Source organism: Bombus bifarius, unplaced genomic scaffold, assembly GCF_011952205.1.
Source record: "Bombus bifarius isolate JDL3187 unplaced genomic scaffold, Bbif_JDL3187 scf7180000007975, whole genome shotgun sequence".
Taxonomy (NCBI): domain Eukaryota; kingdom Metazoa; phylum Arthropoda; class Insecta; order Hymenoptera; family Apidae; genus Bombus; species Bombus bifarius.
Genome location: NW_022884361.1, coordinates 553,420 through 562,058, shown reverse-complemented (window position 1 = coordinate 562,058; position 8,639 = coordinate 553,420). Strand labels below are relative to the sequence as shown.

The 8,639-nt window shown below is 36.4% G+C and overlaps 1 long non-coding RNA gene across 2 annotated transcripts; it reads right to left on the bottom strand.

Moving 5' to 3' along the window:
- Window positions 1-5,799: 5,799 nt before the first annotated feature.
- Window positions 5,800-8,512, bottom strand: LOC117204010. 2 transcript variants are annotated; one of them, XR_004487002.1, is made up of 3 exons: window positions 8,203-8,512; window positions 7,976-8,115; window positions 5,800-7,428 (listed from the first exon to the last, which is right to left on the bottom strand). It is a non-coding gene; the product is annotated as an uncharacterized LOC117204010 (long non-coding RNA). The 2 variants fall into 2 exon arrangements; XR_004487001.1 differs by lacking the exon at window positions 5,800-7,428 and having other exon boundaries at window positions 7,941-8,115.
- Between the last annotated feature and the right edge of the window lie 127 nt (window positions 8,513-8,639).

The following is an 8,639-nucleotide window of genomic DNA, read 5'->3' as shown; positions in this document are numbered from 1 at the left end:
AACGCTCGAGCAAGAAGCTATTAATACCGATTTCTTCAATTTCGCTAATAATATTACCTCGATTATATACGGAGACAGCCAGATCTACAAAAAATGTAAAAAAAGAGGGGAGCTGGGTTTGCTTGGATGGAAAAAAAAATGAAAAAAAAAATATAGAAAAATGTTGAAAAACCGATGGTTTATTCGCGATTGTTCCCGCGAAAAATGCGGAGTACGATGACTTCGAATAGAAAACAAACCGAGTCGCAGCTTTTGGTCGTCGGTTGTGTGCAACTTGGCGGGAATAATATTCTATTTGGAGGCTGGCCAACGTCAAAATGCAGATTTCTGGTATGTGCATCGGCACCTACTATTTCACCTGCATATTCGCCTTACCATACGAAATACGCGAGAGAGGAGGCACGTGGTGTGCTTCTGTTTGCCTGTCACGTGTCTATGCGTAGCTCAACGCACATTTCTATTTCGCACGTTATCTTAAGGCGCAGAGGAATACATACATCCGCGAATCCTCGTTTGTCTATCTATAGTTTCGAACGTATTCTGTCGCGTGATGCAACTTTGTAAGCACGAGGTCCTTCGAAATAGTTCGGATAGCAACTTCGTCAAGCAGCTTTGATCTTCTCATTCGCGTAGCTCATATTGCCACGAAATATGAAGAATTTCGCGAATCTATTTCACTGTTGATATAGTTTGCCTTGGAGTACAGGTGAAATATTATTTTCTATTATTTTTATTGCAAACCACAAATTTTTCCCTCGTGTTTCCTTGTTTCATCGAAGAGCAAGCAAGCTTTACGTAGTAGCGCTAGTAGAACGAACGAAATAATAGCAAATTGCAATACGTATGTATACGTGTAACAAGAGTATATGAAAATTCAATGAAAAGTTAAAGATTAAAATACAGCACTAGCGATATAAGTTGGCTAACACCAGGTGAATATAGACTTGAAGCAATTTTAGCAAAATCTAACGGTAGAAAGAGACGATTGCGTTAAAAACGTAGGTATAAAGAAGAACAATTTGCTAAAGAATAGGAAAAAATAACGTTCTGAATTAATAGATTATTGTGTAAGATAGTTCCTGAGAAAATCCAGCTTAAAACTTTGACGAATATACTTAAACCGAACTGGGCAAAAGTAAATAATCAAAAGAAGTTAAACTACGTGAGAAAATAAGCCAAAAACGTAGAATGACACTTTTTCACAAGATGCTTTGTTTTCCAGAACAATAAATTTGAAAATGTATCGCGCGTATCAAAGCAGTTCTTGACCAAATCTATACAAACGTATTATTTATTTGCTTCGAAATCGGACCTTAAACGGAACAATGTTATTTTACATTTTTGACTTATTTTCGCCTGTATAACAACCTCCTAATTTTAAATATCAGGTTTAAGTATACCTGATATCTAAAATTTTCAAACTCCATTTTCTCAGAAACAAGTCGTCCAACGAACAAACTTTCTTCAATATTTTCGACACATTTTTTCACGTAAAATCAGCCTGTACCCAATTGTAGCAGCAGTTGCGAACGTGTATATAGAAAATATCACGAGTCACTGGTCTATCGCTGTTTACAATAAGAGCGAGACGCTGAGTCGGCTGAGAAAAAGGCTTAATCGGAACAAATCGATAACAACTTGAATTAGTACGGTTACGTACGCTCCTTGAACTTGGTGCAATCTCAATCCATCTTGCGGCTGACAAATCGATGAGCTCGAGGATGCAAGTAACAAGCAGAGAAACAGGATCGCAGGTTCAAAAAATTCTGCACGACTTTGTGCCGCATTCGCGACAACCTTGTCGCGGAAGCCGTATTTTACATCGAGACACATAACATAAAGGCTTCGTGTCACCGTACACTTGTACGATTCGTTCAATTATATTAACTCGCTGTGTTTAAACCGTGACACAGAAAAGGGAGAGGACACGAAAATGAGAGATTGAGGCTGGGAAACAGGGGGAAAGTGATCGAATGGAAAATTTTCTATGAATAGAGACGGTTGCTCAACCACTTTTTCCTTCTCACTGTATTGCTATTATTAGTTTTCTAAGAATAAGAGAAGGACCTATCGAAAACCTATTATCTTCTTCTAGAATCAAAATATCGCTGAAAGGTAACTCATGTGAGAGAGAAAAATGTGAAAAACAAAGATCCATCAAATTCAATGGAAGCAGGATATTCAATAAGATTTATTTCGTAGCGTTCGAATCTATAGTTTCCTGGTCTTCGCTATACTATTCTTAGCTTCCTGAAGATCCATCTAAAATTTTTCTATTTAAAATTCCTGATTTTTCTACAAATTGTCGCAGAATGTTTTAAAGCCAAAATCTCGCTAAAGTAACGTGTTTGAAAAAGAGAGAGAGAGAGAGAGATCGTTCGACCTATAGATCTTCCGATGGCCTCGCTTTTACTTGCGATCATCCGAACGACTCTAAATTACCATCACCACTATCTTATCGTGCAGTCTCTTTTGCAGGATCATAAATACGAGAGTTGTACAGAGCTCGGGAGAAACGGCCACGTGCCTGGCCGCGTCGTCGCTGTAAATTACTCAAAACCAACACAATAATGAGTAAGCAAGTTGGAAGCAGATAAGCTTCGTCTTGCAACTTATTACCATAGCTCGAGGATGTTAACAAGTAGCAAGAAAACCTTCCTTCGACTAACATCATTTCTTTCCTTCTTCCGCAACACCGCTATTTTACACCTACCATACTCTAATTCCCTTGGTTCCAGGTGTCTAAATTTTATTTGTACGTATTTTACATTCGAACACCGTGACTGGATTTTCTCTTTTAAACCTGCGCTGCAACGACGATTGAATTTCATTTTTATATCTGCAACATGGTTCGAGATACGTGAAACGTCGTATGTTTGCAAAAAAGGATTAAACCTGGTACTTTAAGTTTAAGTAAACAACCATATGTTCAATACGAAAAAAGGCAATTTCAAATTTTATCTGGAAACGATTATAAATGGCATTTATATATGGCAATGTCGAAATTTTTGATAATATAAACTTTTTGCAAAATATACCAAAGTGAACGTGAAATACACGAACAACGTAAACTTTAAAGTGGAGGATTTCTTGTAATGACAACGAAAAAAGCAGGTCATTTTTAAGAATTCATTTTTAGATCAGTTATATTGTGATATTAGAACTTCTTGGGATGTAAGTGGATAATCTTGAAGTACATATAATTTTGTTTATTTCAATTCTTCTTATTATACGAGTCTCGTGATTAAATTTGGCAATGTAATCATTGTTTACAATAGGTAATAGTATTTGTCACGGTCATCACAATGCGAAAGTTAAGGAATTTTCTTAAAGTTGGATACTTTGCACTGAAATTGAATCTATGCTTGAAAGAAAAACGTGAAAATTTAGAAGAAAAATGTACTTCCTTCGCCGGATAAATTGAGTTTGTATCGTTTCAAGGATATTATAAAGAAACAATGGAATACAAATTTCAGGTCCATTTCCTGGAGAAATTTGTAAAAAGTGAGTAAACCTTGTTCGAAATTGATGAATCAACTAGTTTCTCGTGCGCCACAGTTCGAAAAGTATTGAAAGTGGCAGTTTAAAAAGCTAATAGACAACAATGAGAATTGAAGTAAAAAAATTACATTTGCACTTCAAGGCTACATTTACATCCCAAAAAGATTTAGATACAGTGTAATTAGTATCTGGTGTAAAAAAATTTATAACAATCACTTGCTTTTATCGTTTTTACACGAAAATCCTTCTGTACTAGAAAATTCTCTCCTTTTGTATTAGAAAAAAATTTCCAAACAGCAGAAACTTCTGTATCAGAGATTATTTGAACGTGAATTCTTTAACGTATCCTTAAGTCCTAACATCTCAACTTTATAAATGCTGACATTGGTACTTCTTGCATCAAGCCGCAGATACATTTTACGCAGATACACATATTTAAGTGTATATCATATTCAGTTTCTTTAAATTCCAAGCAGATTACTGTCCAACAAAATTTTCATTGTTACATATGTACGCAATTTAAATACACTATTCTCTATTGTCTTTCTTGTTCACTTCGCGTGAAATAATGTCTGAATTTCACTCTTGTACGTATATCGTGTATATTTTACAAACAATTTCTCGAACTTTTAAAGAAACAGTTAGCGGCTGAATTTCGTTTCTGTATATCTGGCCAAACACTGTCTCCTCAAATTCTTTATAATATGTTCCTTCCCAAACCGAAATGACGATGTCTAGCCTACCGTGTCATAAAATTCCCCATAAATACAGAAATATCCGCAGTACAGCCGCTAAGAACCAACCAATTCCCCTCACCAAAGATAATCCAATAAACTTGCCAATAAATTACCAATATATTTTGCTTTCGAGCCTCCTCCTCCTATACAACGACAATGATCTCATACTCTAACCATCATCACATGACCAAACCAGTCCCGAAAAACATTCCAACTTGAAGCATATTAAAAAATCGGCTGATTGCGGTCCATAGGGAAAATATATAAAATTTGGTGCAGCAATTAACGCGTTAATGGATCAGAAAAGTTGCACGTGATTCAACGCACAAGGGGGCAGACCTTGGCGTTCGGCTGGCACGCTCTGATCGATAAAACGGAAGCAGGCATCGTTCATGGGACGGTTCGACGTTGATATCTGGCGAAAAGGGTGCAGGGGCTGGAGTCAATCAGAAGATCGGGATGGGGACGAGACATCAGGGATGGTGTTTCACGACGCGACGAGGTCATCGAAGCAAAGAAAGAGAAGGCAGAGCTTGTCGTTTCACCGCAAACCCGAAAATATCCATGTCGACCGGTATGTTGAAACCTGGCATAAGCTCTGGCCGGTTGCCAAAAGAGCGGTACTCGGTTGGAGGCCACGCCAGGCCAGAGGCGAGCGGCCTCGTCGATCCCAACGTCCGTTAGGCCTCACGAAAAAAAAAGAAAAAAACAGACGAGTAAAAAGAAACCAGCCAGAAGACCATAGACCATGTCCGTCTATAACGTGCAAGAAGACTGCGAAGCACGTAATTATTGATTTGCAAAAGTATCGAAACGAATATAGAGGACATAGCGTTCCAAACGTCTTTTAACCAGTTAACTGTTGCGATCTCTTTGCAAAGTGTGCACCTGAAATGCGTGGCAAAAGGTAAACGATGACGAGTATACTCGTCAAACACAGAGTATGAGTGGCTGTCATAATGGAGAATTAAGTTGTAACGAAATGATTGTTTTATTTTTTAATTTTGTTACTGACAAGGCTCGTGATAACGCAAATTACTGTCGTTTCTTCCTGACGAGTATATTCGTCAGAAACAGGTAACTGGTTAAATCGAGCGTAAATTAGAAGGAAGTGAATTTTAGATTTCGATTAACTTTAAACTTTGACGATGATTGGCGATTCGCTACTTCCGTTTTGTCACGGATTTTGAATTTTCAGGAGACAACCGTGTGGTAGGCTGCACTTTCACGCCAACGTTCCCCAAACATTCAGGTCTGTCGTCGAGAAGTAAACTGCAATGTTCATCGGACGTTGACGCAAAAGTGCAGCTCATCACACGGTTGTCTCCCGAAAAAGCAGCAGCATGACAAGATGGGAGTGGTGAAACATCTCTAGAAATTCCTAAGCGACGTAATCCTTGTCCAACTAACGTGGCTGCAGTGAGGCAACAACAGCATACACCGTAATTGACATCTGTTATACATAATATGCCCATCATACAATGTAAATATTGTATAATGGACATAACATTTGTTATAACATGCAATGTCGGTAATTACTTAATAACAGACTGGTCTAATATAGTATTGCACAAGCCTATGTAATATATCTGTATACTATAACAGTCGCCCAGAGGTGAATATGAGTTTAAATAAATAAAATAATAAGAACGTAGGAGTGACGTTGCTCGAGGAAGAAATCGAACCGCCACTGGGTGATATCAGTCTCTCAAGATTATCACCGAATTACCCTTCGGGAATTTTAATCATCCGTTGACCTTTCAACCGACTAACACCAGTTAACTCGTTTTCTTCTTCGTCGTCCTGATAACTTTGTATCCGGAGACACTCCTATATTATACCAACGTTATGCAGCGTTCTCCTCGTGGATTTTTATTTGTTTCACAGAAGACGGGAAAAATAAGAACGTCCTGGAAATTTGTTTGTCATTGTAGAGGAATCGTTTAATAATGTCCAGCGTTAGTATTCCATCGATGTCTTCATAACATGAACGTTTTTAGGACAGAAACGTGCCTGTTATGACGTGAGAGTCTCTTTTCCTATAGAAAAAAACTTCATAAACTTTTTTTAAAAGATTCTGGGACACTTAGCGATGTTTTTACAATGCGTTATAAAATCTATCGTTAAGTCGAGCTTTTTAAAACTTGTTGGATAAAACTACAGATTCGAAAGACAAATTTCGCTTGAAAGATTAACTTACTTAAAATATATGGAACACATACAAGAAGGAGTACCTCGAGGAGTACTTCAAGATTTGTCCTCGACAATGCCATCAACTGTTGAAGTATTTAATATTCTACATGCAAAGATCGCGCATCTAACAGATAATTATAATAAGTACTGATTAATCGGCGTAACGGATAATCTAGGCAAATATCGAAAACTTATCGTAAACACTTGAAATAAAAATTAGAATATCGAACTGTATCGCGATTAATGAAGTTCCATTATTTAATACTTACAGACATCAAAATATTAAAATCTGGCTATTTTAAATACATTGCCAATTAGTTGCTGAAACGAGTGGGATGGATTGTTAGAGCAAAACACGTGGCGTGTTCGTTTCCACCCACGGCTACTTTTTTCAGATACCCGTAAATTCGCAATTTACTTCTATTTCTGCAATGACAAACGTCGGTCCTTGAGCGAAGTCATGACGTAACGTGTTATCTCAGTGTCAATCTTGAAATTAATGTCCAACTACATCGCGTGAAAGTGTCGTACACGATAATTACGAACAGTAAACTGCCTGGTCATTGAATATGCACCAAAAAATGTCTCTTTTGTGCTACTTAATCGCCATCGTAAATCTGCCTCGCTTACACATCTAACACTAAGTAATCGCTTTTAAATATAAATTCTCTTACCAAGTCCACGTGTTATTTTAATATTCGATAAAACGACTGTTATCCCTGTCGTCTCTTAATTTGTGGAAATACCGTTGGTTTTGCTGAATCCTCATTTCTGAGATATTTGCAAAAATAAGCAAGAATTTAAGTAAAGAAGTAATCATCATCTGCTAAGATGGGAAATAATTACCTCATAACTACCCATAAAATTATGTTACAGAAATAATAGCAGTAATAACGACAATATTACCTTTCTTTTTATTAGTAATTTAACTTACGCCTTTTTTAGTAGTAAAGAAAAAAATACTTTCGTTGCGAAATAGTAGTGAACTTAGTATTTCCTGAAAAATTTACTTTTCTTATTACTGTTACTTTTTTAGGAAACTAATGATATAAATATATACATATAATGAAACGTAATTGAATAAAGAATGCCATCTTATCAAAGTTATAAACCGTGGATCAAAGATAAGTTAGACACGATAACTATACCAAGATCGTCGGGACAATAGTCTAATGATATTTAATCGAAATCGATTTAAAAATTAAACGTCTGTAGCGTAAAAACTCAAGTGTGAAAATATAGATAACGATAGTAGATGTTGATTTTCTGTATGGTTAACTTAAAAATCTGTCTGACTCACACGGCGCAATATCGACAACCAAAATACCACTAAAAAATAAATACAGATTAATCGTCTTAAATGCGCAGAAAGGTATGTATATATGTACATACGTAAAATATTGATTTTTGTAAAAATGATAAGCATTTTTTTTCATTAAAAAAATTTACGTTTATGCCAAACAGATTTTCGATTTACTTCATAATTTTCCCCTTAAAGACTGTTAAAGTTACCCATGACTCCCACGTGCTCAGGGTAAACTAACCTCTTAAAAGTAAATAAAAATTTTTCGGAAGAACTTGTGAACCTTCTTTGGTTGGAAACCTTACTCGTCAAATACCAATCTAACCAGCGAACTTTTATCCACATTATAACTACTTAAAACCTGAAACAAATAGCTAGAACCTAAAACAAATACAGATCGGCTAAATTACTAAATATCAACAACATAATGATTTTCAAATATTTCTAATGATTTTTATGATTACTCACTCTAATCGCCTCATGTCACCTTACAATGAAACCAATTTCATCGCAAATAGCATATGAAACTGGTTGCAAAGCCGAATGGGAAGTAAGCCATTACGTTGAATCAGGGAACTGTCCTTAATTTACTGGCTCTATGTTTCGAATTATTGGTACAACGCCGTTAAGATAATTAACTTCCACTGGATTACCACGGTTTCACTCTTTTTCTTTCTCTACGTAGTGTACAACGCATTTTACTTTTTGCTTCACTTTCTTTATTTCTGTTTTGTTGTTACCGATAGACAAAAGTTGAACGAATGCCGCGATTGCGCAAAACACAATTACCTGAGGTGGACTCGAACCTTGTTCCATAGATAATGCAGCTCTCATGAAAGTCGGATTATTGCCTCTCGATATACATATATAGCTTGAGAGACGCACTTTGGATCATTACTTACATT